We start from the raw sequence: 12,804 nt of genomic DNA on the forward strand, positions 1-12,804 counted from the left end.
ATTATTATAATCATCATTTTAAAGCTGAAGAGACTGCCTGGTAGGTTACTTATCTATCTAAGTTTTTAAAGCAAGCAAGTGGCAGAAGCAAGATTTGAATCATTGTCTTAATGAACCTTTTTTGTTGTTGTTGTTGATTTTAGGGTTAGAACTCAGGGCCTCCCACTTGCTAGGCAAGCTGTCTACCATTTGATCCATGGCTCCAGCCTTTTTTACCTTAGTTTGTTTTTCAGATAGTGTCTCATACTTTTGCCCAGGCCTACCATATACTTCCACTTCCTGAGTGACTGGGATTACAGGTGTGTGCCACCACATCCAGCTTATTTTTTGAGATAATGTTTTACTAATTTTTTTCCCTAACCTCAAACTTTAATCCTCTTACCTCCCAAGTAGATGGGATTATAGGTGTTAGCATATGTCCAGCTCTAAGTTCTTTTTGCTATTTTAATAGATTTCTTAACACGGCGCTATAAACTAGACCTTTAAGTGAATATGAATCACTTCCATCATTAACAGACACCTAGATAATGAAGGACAAGAATGAATATCAGGTCACACTGAGGGGAGGGCACTAATGGAGGAGGACAGTAATTGAAGAAAGTAAAGAAGGTGAATATGGTTGATGTACTTTATATATGAGTATGGATATAGAACATAGTCATATCATAATATATCCATATCATCAGAAGAAGAGGATTAAGGTAGAAAAGAGAATAATGGAGGGGACGAACCAATTTGAGGTATAGTCCATATATATGGAAATGTCAAAATGAAACTCAGTGTATAAGTATCATAAACAAATATACAAATTTTTTAAAAATAAAGGAGGTAAAATGAGTCCTGTCTGGGGGGTTAGTACCAGTGTTGGGGGGATGGCATAAAAAAAAATGAAGGAGGGTGAGTTAGATGGAAGTACTATATATTCATTAATGAAAATGAAACAATAAGACCTGCTGAAACTGTCCTCAGAAGGGGGCGGGGAAGATAAGTGAGAAAGATGGAGGGAGTGAATATAACTAAGACACGTTGTAAGCACTTTTGTAAATGTCACAATGTACCACTGATACAACTATAATATGCTAATAAATAAATAAAAGAAAAAATTCTCAAATATCAAAAAATGAAATAAATGAAAGATAAAATTCATGATATTTATTTGATTCTACATTACACTTGAAAGGTATTCAGAGATTGTAAAGATCAGAGAAAGTTTCATATATGAATGGAAGCTTGATCTGGGGTTCATAGAGGTAGAGGGGGAGAAACGGGCACAGGAAGAACCAGGGAGGCAGGGAAATGCCTGTGTGGAGGAAATCTCATTACAGTGGAAGGTATAATTCAAGGTGAAAATGGAATTTGAAGTTAGTGTGTTGGTCAGTCATTGGTAGGTATAACAAAAGCCCCAGATCTTAGAACCTTGTGCTAACAGACACTTATTTCTTGCTCATGAATCTGCAGATTGGGCATGCCCTGCTGCAGTTGGCTAAGTTTTCCTGGGTTTAGTTGGATTTGATGTCAGCTTGCAGGCCATGTTTTCTCATCTTGGAACCCAGCTTTCAAGGTCTATGATTGAATGGGTGTGCTCACTTACAGAAGATGTCTCACACTCAAGAGAGCCAGTAGAATCTTGGGCCTTGCCACGTCTTTTAGAGCCTTTTTCCAGCACTGACACATTGTTCTATTCACAGTGCCATGTCCAAGGCTGATGTTGGGGAAGTGGGAAATACACTGTACTGTTCACAGAGGGAGATCATGGTGAGGATTGGGAGAAGAAAGAAATGAGAATCAAAATTTGGATAGAAAGGGCTTCACACAATTGTGATCAGTCAGACCATCTTCTTAAGGTAAAGAAAATGGCAGAATGACACCAGGATCTTCAGAATTAAAACAGACTACAGGGTGCAACAAAGATGGAAAAGAATGATTTATCATAGAGAAAGGTACCTAAGGCCTGCTGAATGGGACAACTGGAATAAAGAGTGGGCTTAGAAGTCAATAATAACATCCCAGTACTTTAGTCTAATGTCTTGGAAGAACTGAGTTACCACTAAGAAGAACATATGACGGGATATAGATGGGTGGAGGCAGGAGGGGAGCAGTGGTCTGGGAGTAGGCTGGTTCTCTTCAGGAACTCTAGTCAGAAATGATGGGTTGTGTAAGTGGATGCGTGTTGCAAGCAGTAATCACACCGAGAAACCCGGATCATAAATCAAAGTTCGAAAAATGAGATTACCATCTATTTTAAGAGCTAATCTACAGATCCAGAAAGAGTTCCTAGAATCATCTGCACAAACGTATCTTAGAATCCACTTTGTATTCATAAAAGTGAATTAAATTACTTAGAAAGTTAGAGGAGTGAAGGCAGAATTAATTTATGGAGAAAATACTTCCAAACATGAGGATTATATGAATAACATCTTTCTGTGTTTTTAACCATCTATATGGTCAAAAAATAAGGAAACCAGTTAATGCTTTCAAAGTTAGATTGTAATTGCTCTTTTGAGTACTCCCAGCCATAGCAGTTAAAATAAGATAATTTCCTTGGATTCCAGTATGAGTGGATGCAAAGTTCTTAGAAACAGGGACTTTCCTGAATCTTTAGAAAACATGGTGATACTAGATCCATTGAGTCAGATAAGGGAGAAGAAAGACCTTTAAGGAAGGTTTATCAGAGCACCAGACTACCTGTCAAAGTCCTGATGCTTACACCTGTAAGACCAGTAAAATTCCCCCTGGATTAAGATTCCAGGTTTGGGAAGTTTTTCTGACTTAATGAGCTATGAAAGTTTAAGGAACTCTTTAGGAAAATACTCAAATCAGGAGTCATTTTAATATGCAGTAAGATACAAGTTTCATTGTAGCAAAAGACCAGTGAAAGTTTTGCCTGTGACCCTTTGTTCTCTACCTGAAACATTATTAAGCCCTGCTCAAATGTTATCCACACTAGTTTCATTCCTCTGCTACTAAGATTTTCATCCAGTCTGTGTGGTTCTAGACTTTCCACCATATTTTTTCTGTGAGTTGAGGTCAAATAGAAAAAACCAAGTGACTTCTTCAAAGTAGATGGTGGCATTTGAGCATATTCTGAAGTCCTCAATTTCATTGCCTTTGAAGTCAGTAGGGGGTCAGGTGCCATCCTCTTGTGATCATTTTCCTTTTTAAAATGGGCTCCATGGGTTAGTTCTTCTCTCTTCTCCATCACTGGGAGAAAGAAGCATCACAGTCTTTTTTTTAGTGACAATATGTGAACTTTTCTTTCTTGGAAAACAGCACACAGATGCCACCATATTTTGTTTGCTTGGAGGCAATGGAGTAGATTTCAGACCTATATATGTTAATTATTCCCTCAATCTTCTAGAACAGTTTGCAGATCAATAGTTCCAACACGGTGTATGGATCAGGGTCACCTACTGTCAAGTTTTTACTATTGCATAATAAAAATTTAAGAAGTACCATATAATATATACATAAATAGTAAATGTGCATACAAGCACATATGCGTTTATGTATGCATATATATATATATATATATATATATACACATATATATAAAGCAAAATACACATGTATGTCTTTGTATAATTTCAAGGTATATTTCCTTTTGAAGGGCTGTCCTTAATTCTAATACTATTCCACTTAAATTATGGGATTAAAAAACCCCACTGTCCTCCTCTTTAAGTAAAATTGAATTCAAGTGTTGTACATGGGCTCTAGACCACATTTTCTTGTTAGAGCCTCACTCGTCTTTCCACCTGTTATCTGTGGGGCCTTTGGAAATTCACCTACCCTTGCCATCTCCCAGAGCTGCTGTGAGGATTATATGTTTACTTCACGAATGGCTAAGAATTGCTTATTCTGAGCACGACTTTGTTCTGGAGGTTTGACAAATATTAGCTTCCTTAGTGCTCACAACAATGCTTATGAAATAATATTATTTTTATCTTTTGAGTGAGGAAATTGATGTTTCATTGACTTGCTCAGGCCAGATGGGGGCTGAGGACAAAACCAGCATTGGCGCTTAGTCATTGGGGCTATACCCTTGAAAGGGATATTGCCTCTTCCTGCTCTCTCTCATTGCTTCTTAGCCACCAGGAGTTACATAGCTCTCCTCCACATGCTTCTACCAGGATGAACTGTACCACCACAGGTCCAAATCAGTGGAGCTAAATGACCAAGGGAAACCCTTCCTCCATATAAACTTCATCTCAGGTATTTGTCCTGGTGATGGAGAGCTGATTGGCAGAGCCTACTTATTACTTTTACACTTTTGCTAGCCTATGAAATTGAAAACATAGAAGTCACTCAACTTTACAAGTTCTCTGAGTCTTTAAGCTGAAAATCATACTTTTTGGCCTCCCTCCTGCCCCGAATTTTAGTGACAATTCAAGGCGATGACATAAGTGAAAACAACTTTGAAAAAATTATGATTCAAACTTATTTTTTTTAAATCAACAATGAGCAATAGTTTTCATTTTGTATGATGTAGAGAACTACTCTAAATGGCAGTGCAGTGAGCGATATTGTCTCTCTGGTCTGCGCCCCTTCCCCCACACTCACAGAATGATGAAAACCCCTCAGTGTGCTGATTTAATAACACAGTTGGGTTTCACGCTGTTTTACAAAATATAGCTCAGGTTTGAAAATCTTTGGACATCAAAAGTTAAATGACTACCGCCTTTTAAATTGGGGTTAAAAAGTGGGCAGGAGAACCAAGAAGTCTCAAGACACTGTGTGCAGGACAGTCAAGCTCTGGTGAGCAAGGCATCTGGCTGTAGATATTTGCACAATTTTACTAGAACAAACATCCAAGGTACCAATGTTTTCATGGAAATTCTGGCTGTGAACCTGTGTTAACTTTGGCTTGTGCTTGAAGCTATTTTCAGAACCCTTTACAAACTTACAGGAAGTACCTTCCCTTTTAATTTACACTTGGTATTGTCGTTTTTAAGTACATATTGCCCATGCAGGAAGACGTTTTTCCTTTACCTCTATTAATAGGCATGTTTTTAAAATCACACATGTATGAGCAGCCATGAAAACATATAAACACACCATTTTGGCTGAGTTCATCTTGTGAAAATAGAAAATCAAGTAAAATACCCCAACTTTTGCCTGATTAAGATGCTAGACTTGACGGCTCTTTCTAGCAAAGCTCACAGGCTTGGTCAAGAAGATTGAGGCTCCCTGGGCTCCAGTGTGAGCTGTGGCAAAATCAATAAACAAATAAAGTAAAGTAAAGACCAGAGTCTCCGTGGAGAGTTGGGGCTCCCTGTCTCTTTCATGAGTAATGAATGTGGCAACCACAGAGACTTGGAAAGGACCAGGATTCTCAAATCTACACGCTGACTTTCAAGTAGGTCATTGCACTATTACAGGGACTTTTGTAGTGGGTGGGATCAAGAAATAAATAAGAAGATGGGGTTCAGGCAGAGACAGCACTTGGAAAGGAAGGTAGGAGAGGAATTGCTGGAAATCTACCCCTCTTCTCCTCCCCCACTCTCCTGACATTTGTGTGTGCTCAGGTTTGAATGAATACCCAGGACCTGTTGTGCAATGTGACCAAATTTCCCAGGCAGTCTCTAGAGAAGTAAGTCAACTTGTGCCCAAAGGGGACCACCTGAGGAGGCCATCTGTCTCCAGTCTGTTTCACTGTCCTGGGTGGTCTCAGGCTCTTGAAAGGGAGCATCTTTCTCCTGAGAAATACACATGAAGTAACTGGAACAGAAGCTGGCTCTTTCACATTGGTCTCTTCGTTCCATCACAAGCCCTTCATGTTTTCCTCAGCACAGGGGGTCTTTCATGTGCCCGTCCTTATATGTCTGCTCCTGAACACCAGCTAGAAAGAGCAAGATAGAAGAAAGAGGAGACAGTGGGGCCCAAAAAGCACTAGAGCTAGACATGAGCAAAACAACTGCAGCCATCTTGGCGACTCTGACCTCTTCCCTCACAACTCACTGGTCACTGTGAAAGGTTATAGAAGGCCAGAAGGCCAGAAATGTTGCACCTTGTTCCATGAAAAACAGCATCTATTCTGAAGTACAATTTGTTCTGTATTTACATGAAAAATATCTTTGGAACTTTAATATGGACCTTATTTTTTGTAGGAATTATTTTCACTAATGTATTCATTGGAATCCAGGAAAACAAGATTTACGTTCTTTCATATTTGTAAAAAGAGAGTCGTGCTCACTTCTATACAGAATGCCTACTTAACAGGTAACTCTTAACCCGCTCTTCATATATTTGAAACACTTTATGATTCAAAGACTATGCCAATAACTCTCTAAAGAACAGACCAATGTGGCTCAAGATGCTTCCTTAAAAGACTCCTTAAATGGCTCAAGCCTGCAATCTCAGCTATACAGAAGGAATAGTTAAGAGGATCTTGGTCTGAGGCCCTATATGAAGTATAACAAAAGCAAAACCAAGCTGGGTGCATGGCTTAAGTGATAGAGCACCTGCCTAGAAAGCATAAAGTCCTGAGTTCAAATCCTAGTAGAGAGAGAGAGAGACAGAAATGCCTATGAGGAAGCAAAGTTGAAACTGTGTGGACAATTCTCTCTACCTCTTCTGGAACAATCAAGACTGACCAGTCTGGGGAACAAGGAATCTCTGCTTGGCTGCACTAGTCATGAAAATGTTTAAACCACCTATTTGTCTAATAGGAATGGCTCTAGGAGTTAAGAGGGGAAAAAGAGAGATGGACTAGAAAAGAGACTTAAAAACTTGGGCACCCTTGAATGAAAATGGAAAAATGAGACTTGTGAAAATACTCCAGGAATGGGAAGAAGGGAGATAAAGGAGAATGATAGAGGGGGTGAATTCAACTATGATGGGCTGTAAGAACTCATGTAAATGTTATGATATACTCCAAGTCCAACAATAAAAAACAAATTAAGTTAAATTTAAAAATAAAATTTCATAGTTATGAGATTAGAGAAGACAGGTAAGCATTGGAAACTGAAGAAGAAAATGAATTAAAACCAATGACAATATAGTGACTCATCTGGCTTAGTCTTCTTTTTTCATCTAAAACCAGGGTCAGGTGAATTTCAAACCCTAACCTGTTAAAGAATGATGTTAGGCAACTAGTTCCATTTCTTAAATGCTGATGCAAAATATACTTTAGAAAGTGAAGGTATTTAATTCCATGCTGTGTGAGGAAAACATTATTCCCCGTCCTTTGGAAGTGATTGAAAAGAGAGACCATACTTGCTTGTAAGAAGCAAACTAGAGAGCACATCTTCCATGAAAGGGCCTCCAAGCCTCACGGCCCCAAGGGAATAAAGATCTTCAGCTGAGGAAAAAGATTGTCTGTCTCAATCCTAAAGAAGACATATTCTTAGTGAATCCCAGAGTGTAGTGCAGGGAAGGAGAGCAAGACTTTTTTCTATGAAATACTAACAATGTCTGCCATGGTGCCAGAATGTGATAGAGAATCAAAAATGCTGTTTATTCACTAGATGGAGAATAAATGGTATGGTTCCAGAGGCACGTGTGCAAGATATTACTCACATAAATATTTCATGCAGTAAAGGGTTAACTGGTAGGGAGAAGGTGATTAATATCAGCTTTTTTCTTTGATGGTAGCAATGCATGGGTGTATGCATATGTATGTGTAGTAGAGGAAAGAGGAAAGGTGCACAATTATAGAAGAAAAAGTGATGCAGAAAGACATTGTTCTAAAATTTTCCCTTCTCTGCACCATGAACTCTCAAATCTGAAATGACCCAGAAACCTACCTCAGTGAATCCTGCAGCCAATAAAGAAGTTACTATTGCAGATTCTACTTCCTTAACATGGTAATGTATACCTATAAAAATTCTATGGACAACATCTTACTGAAATAAAAACTGAAATATTACTCACAATATTGAAAAGAAGATAGTGTGCAATTTCTTTTCAATGTAGTACTAAAAGTCTTGGTCCAATAAGATAATTAAACTAAAAATGAATAACAGAAAATTTTAAAAATTACAAGTTTTCAGATATTCAGATATACTTATAAATAATTCACTGTCAAATAAGAATTCACACTGGAGATCAAGAAATATTGTATGCTTGATGATAATAAAAGTGTAACAAATCAGATCTTGCAGGAAAAATAAGTGATTGCAGGGAAATTTACATTCCTAGTAATGTATTAGGAAAGTGAGAAAGCTGGAAACCAATATCTGCCTGAAGAAGAAGGAATTACCTACAATGATGTACAATGAAGGAATAATAATGTCTAGAGCAAAAATAAATAGTGCACATACATAAATTAAATACATACATGAAAATAAAAGAGAGACAAATCCACAAAGCTCAAGACTGATTTTTAGAAACACCAATAAAACTGAAAAAATACATAAATACTATTAAAAGAGAAGAGAAAATAGTGTGTAAAAACCCAAACATTCAAAAATATTTTATCTTTCTATATATAAAGATGTATTCTAAATACAAAAAATAAAGCAAAAGAGCTTTGAGGAGAAAAAAATACATGAAGACTTCAAAAGTGCTAAACATATAGAAAAAAAAGACAACATATATTTAAAACTCTCATTCACCAACCAGAGACTACAGAAGAGTGAATTCAATAAAGTTGCTGGGTGTAACGTCAATTTGTAGAACTCAATTGGAGTTTTACAGTTTATCAGTAATAAATAAGTAGAAAACAAATGTAATATTTTTACAATGAAAACTACATGCATAACTGAGAGAAATTAAAGAAGACTAAAACAGATGGAGGGATATACAATATTCATGAATTGCAGGATCAGTGGTGAGAAGTGTTAATACTCCTCACATTAATCCATAGGTTTAATAACATCTGACTCAAAACAATGAATACTTTGCAATGAAAATTAGTAAGTTGATTTTAAAATTAATACAGTAGTGCAAAGAACCAAGCATAGCAATGCAAATGTTGGATAAGAAAGAGACAGAAGGAATGTGGAAGAATTTTATTACTAGATGGCTAGATCAATTATGAAGCTACAGTAAACTAATTATCCTTCTGGTTTTAGCACAAGGATAATACTGATATATTGAGCAATAGAATACATCAGAGAGTCAAAAAAAAAAGGTCTATACATTAAATTAATGCCAGAGGCAGCAATGCAGTGGGATAAGGAAACATTTTTTTCAATAAATGATATGGGGCAGACACCTGCATACACATGCAAATATACCTCAATCTTCATTTATTATCAAAATACACATCAATTACAGATAGCTTCCATTCTAAGTATAAACAATAAAACACTAGAGCTTTTAGAAGAGAAGTAAAAAAGGAATTCAAAAGTGCTAACCATAAAGAAAAAATGATGAGATATATTCTTATTTTAATATTTGAAACATTCATGCAGTAAAATACACCATTAGGACTAAATCAATAGCCTGTAGAGTGGGTAAAGACAATTGCAATACCTCTACATAACAAAAGACTCATACATACATGCATATGTTTAATGAATGCGTAAGACATGTAAAACTGTTACAAATTAAACATACAAATGGGCAGAAGACTTGAAGACTTCAAGAAGGACATATCCAAATATCCAAATTTAGTAGCCATCATGGAAATTTAAATTAGCACTAAATATAGAAATTATAAGTGCTTGCGAGGATGTGGAACAATTGCAATTTTCATACACTCTGGATAGAAATTTAAATTGACATACTAATCTGGCAAAGTCATTGCAATACTTATTAAACATATAAATAAACATATACATACATACTGCATAACACAGAACTTTCAGTCCTAGGCATATCCCCAACAGAAAAGCATGTGTACCAAAAACTTTGTGTACTAGAATGCTTAAAGCTGTTATATTACTAATTACCCAAATTTGGAGACTACTCAAGTATCCATCGATGAAAAAAATGAATTATTAAATTGTAGTATATTTACACAATGGAACACTATATAATGATGAGAAAGAAAAATCTAGAATGTTAAAAAAATATGAATTTATCTCAGATAAAATAATGGTGACCGAAAGAAGTCAAACACAAAAGAGTACTATGCTATTTCATTGACATTTATTTCACTGATAGAAGATTTAGAAACAGGAAAAATTAATCATGGTGGTTAGCAATCAGAAAAGTGATTTCCTTAGGGATGGGCAGACATAAGGGGGAAGGAACAAGACAGTGCTTTTCCTCTGGGGTCCTAGTAATGTTTTCTTTTTTGGATCTGGATAGAGTTTATTAGGGTGTGTTCACCTATGAATACTCACTGAGCTGTATGCTTATGACTTCTGCACTTTTCTTATGTGGATTATACATCATTAAATTAGTGAATGATTTATAGCTCATTCTAAAGTCCAATAAGGATTTTTATTTTCATAGACGTGTTCTTGGCTACATTAATTAAAATACAAGTTGACTGATTTATGCGTTAATTTACAAAACCTTGTTGCCACACCTTTAACCATGAAACAAACCTATTTCTTCATTTCTGCCAAAGCAGGATTTTTCCATTACCACCTGCTGCTTTGCATTAGAGAGCTGCCATTTCAAACACCACTGGAAGGTTCCATTTGTACTTGAACACTATTTAAATTACACATTCAGAACTTTTTAATTACCCAACAGTCTCCTTGTGCCCTCAGAGGCATTTGTCAGTTCTCACTCGCCATCTATAAAGGGATGTAAAGTTGCATCTCTGAGCTGTTACACTAGAATTTGGGCATAAAATATTGGCATAAGAAGTTTTTGTACATATTTATGCCTGATAATCCCTAAATGGAATTGTTTCACAGAATCACGTTTTCTCATGAAATCAGGAAAGAAGAAAGAACAGGCCAGAGAAAATGGAGATAAATTCTCTGCAGGCTAATACATATGTAACCAATGACACATAAAGAAGAAAAATGAGCCACTGTCAAAAGTACAAATGTTGAAAGACTCCACATTTATAAAGTGGAAAAAAATTCATGGACACTGAAAGTCAGCTGGTGGTTCCCAGTGGCAGAGGAGAGGGGGAATGGAGAATCAGTTTTTGATGGCACAGAGTTTCATGAGAGAAGATGAAAAGTTCTGGAGATGAAGATGGGAATGGTCACACAACAATGAAAATGTATTTATTGCACAGAACTGCACTCCTAAAATATTTACATGGTAAATACGATGAATATTTCACCACAGTAAAGATATTTTTTAAATTCTAAAAATATTCTTGGTTGTTATTTTTAGTTTTCGCCCTCGGGTTTCTAACTTTTCACTTCATTCTGCTTATTCCTGATCCTTCTGTCTTGTGAATGTATCCACCAACATGTACCCTGTATTTGTCTTTGGATAACCTTTTGGCATATTCCCAAAGATAAAATGCTATCTTCATTACCTAAAGAATTTGGAAAGGAATTTCTTTGCTGCAATGCCTCAGAGTAGAGTGATTTAATTGTGAATTAGCCCCATATGAAGCAGCTATATGCCTTTTTGTTAATGGAGAGAATATACTGAAACAAAGAAATAACACTAATATTATAGTTAGAATCGAAGGAGGCCATCCAGCTCCCTGTTTTAAAGAATAAAGAGGTCTTTTGAGATCAAAAATGGCTCATGGAGATGCTTCTTAATTTTAAAAAAGCAAGCAATTAAATTCAAGTTAAAGAGAAAAAGTAATACTTTATACTGGTTATTGTAATTTCCAATGGGCATGTTGTTTTTCTGGTAGAAAATAAACAGCAGCTACATTTTCCTTCCAACTGCTTGCTCAAACTCTGGCAGCTTCTCTCTCCCTCATGGTCTCTCCTTTGCATACGTAGAGCTCTTTAAAACAAACAGAATAAGATATATTTTACAATATAAAGTTTACCATGATCCTTATCTCTTACTGCCGTCCCAGCACAATGCAGATTCTCTCCAGTCATATCACACACTAACCACCCTTCAGAAAGATCCTTTCTTTACACATGCCCTGCTGACCCCATTCCCAGCACCACGGATTTCTATTCACCTTTGAAACAATTCGATTATTTCAGTGAAGCATCCTGTGATTACTTTTCCTTCTCTGCCCACTTGGTGACCTATCCCTATTATTAATCTTTCTGTGATTCAAGGGTTTTGTCAACTGTGACTATATTATGGTAGTCAAACCACAAGGTATACACATGTCTATGTGTATGTTTCAGCTTTTAGACTAGAAGATTGCTTACAGTAGGGTCACATTAGCATTTCTGCACTTGGCACAGTGCAGACTCTTCAACATTATTTGAACAGACTCTTCAACATTATTTGAATGCATGAATGAATAATAAATGGAGGCATAAACAAAAGTTAAGACATAAACATTCATTATTATGGACTTCACTGACAGAACACAGGAACTCGTGTTGAGAAAGGAGCAAAGGTAAGGATTATTTCTAACAGAGAGGGCACAGTTTTTGTAGTTCACAGTTCAATTTCAACCCTACTTATAACTCAAAATCACCTACTCTCCTTTGTATCCACAGAGCAGGGCTTCCTAACATTACACACAGGAGTTTTGTGAAAATTACTTCACATCGGTTAACTACTTCAAAGTTGAGAGGTAATAAATTTTCTTCATTCTATAAAATAAAAGTAATGTTCTCTAGCATATTTTAAAATAGAAAAGAATCCCTCTCTACATAGAAAATGTGTGATACAAAAGTAAATAGAATTGTTTCCACATACAATGCTTTTAAGTTATAGCCCTGGAGCCATTTGGCCTGGGATGCAAAGGGGGAAGTAAACTTAGTTTTATGCACATGCATACTCACGCACAGTACACTCTTATGTAAACCAGGCAGTGACAAGTTACTTGGATGGCTAAATCAAAAGTGGTCCACT

This window comes from Castor canadensis, chromosome 8 (genome assembly GCF_047511655.1).
Source record: "Castor canadensis chromosome 8, mCasCan1.hap1v2, whole genome shotgun sequence".
Lineage (NCBI taxonomy): Eukaryota > Metazoa > Chordata > Mammalia > Rodentia > Castoridae > Castor > Castor canadensis.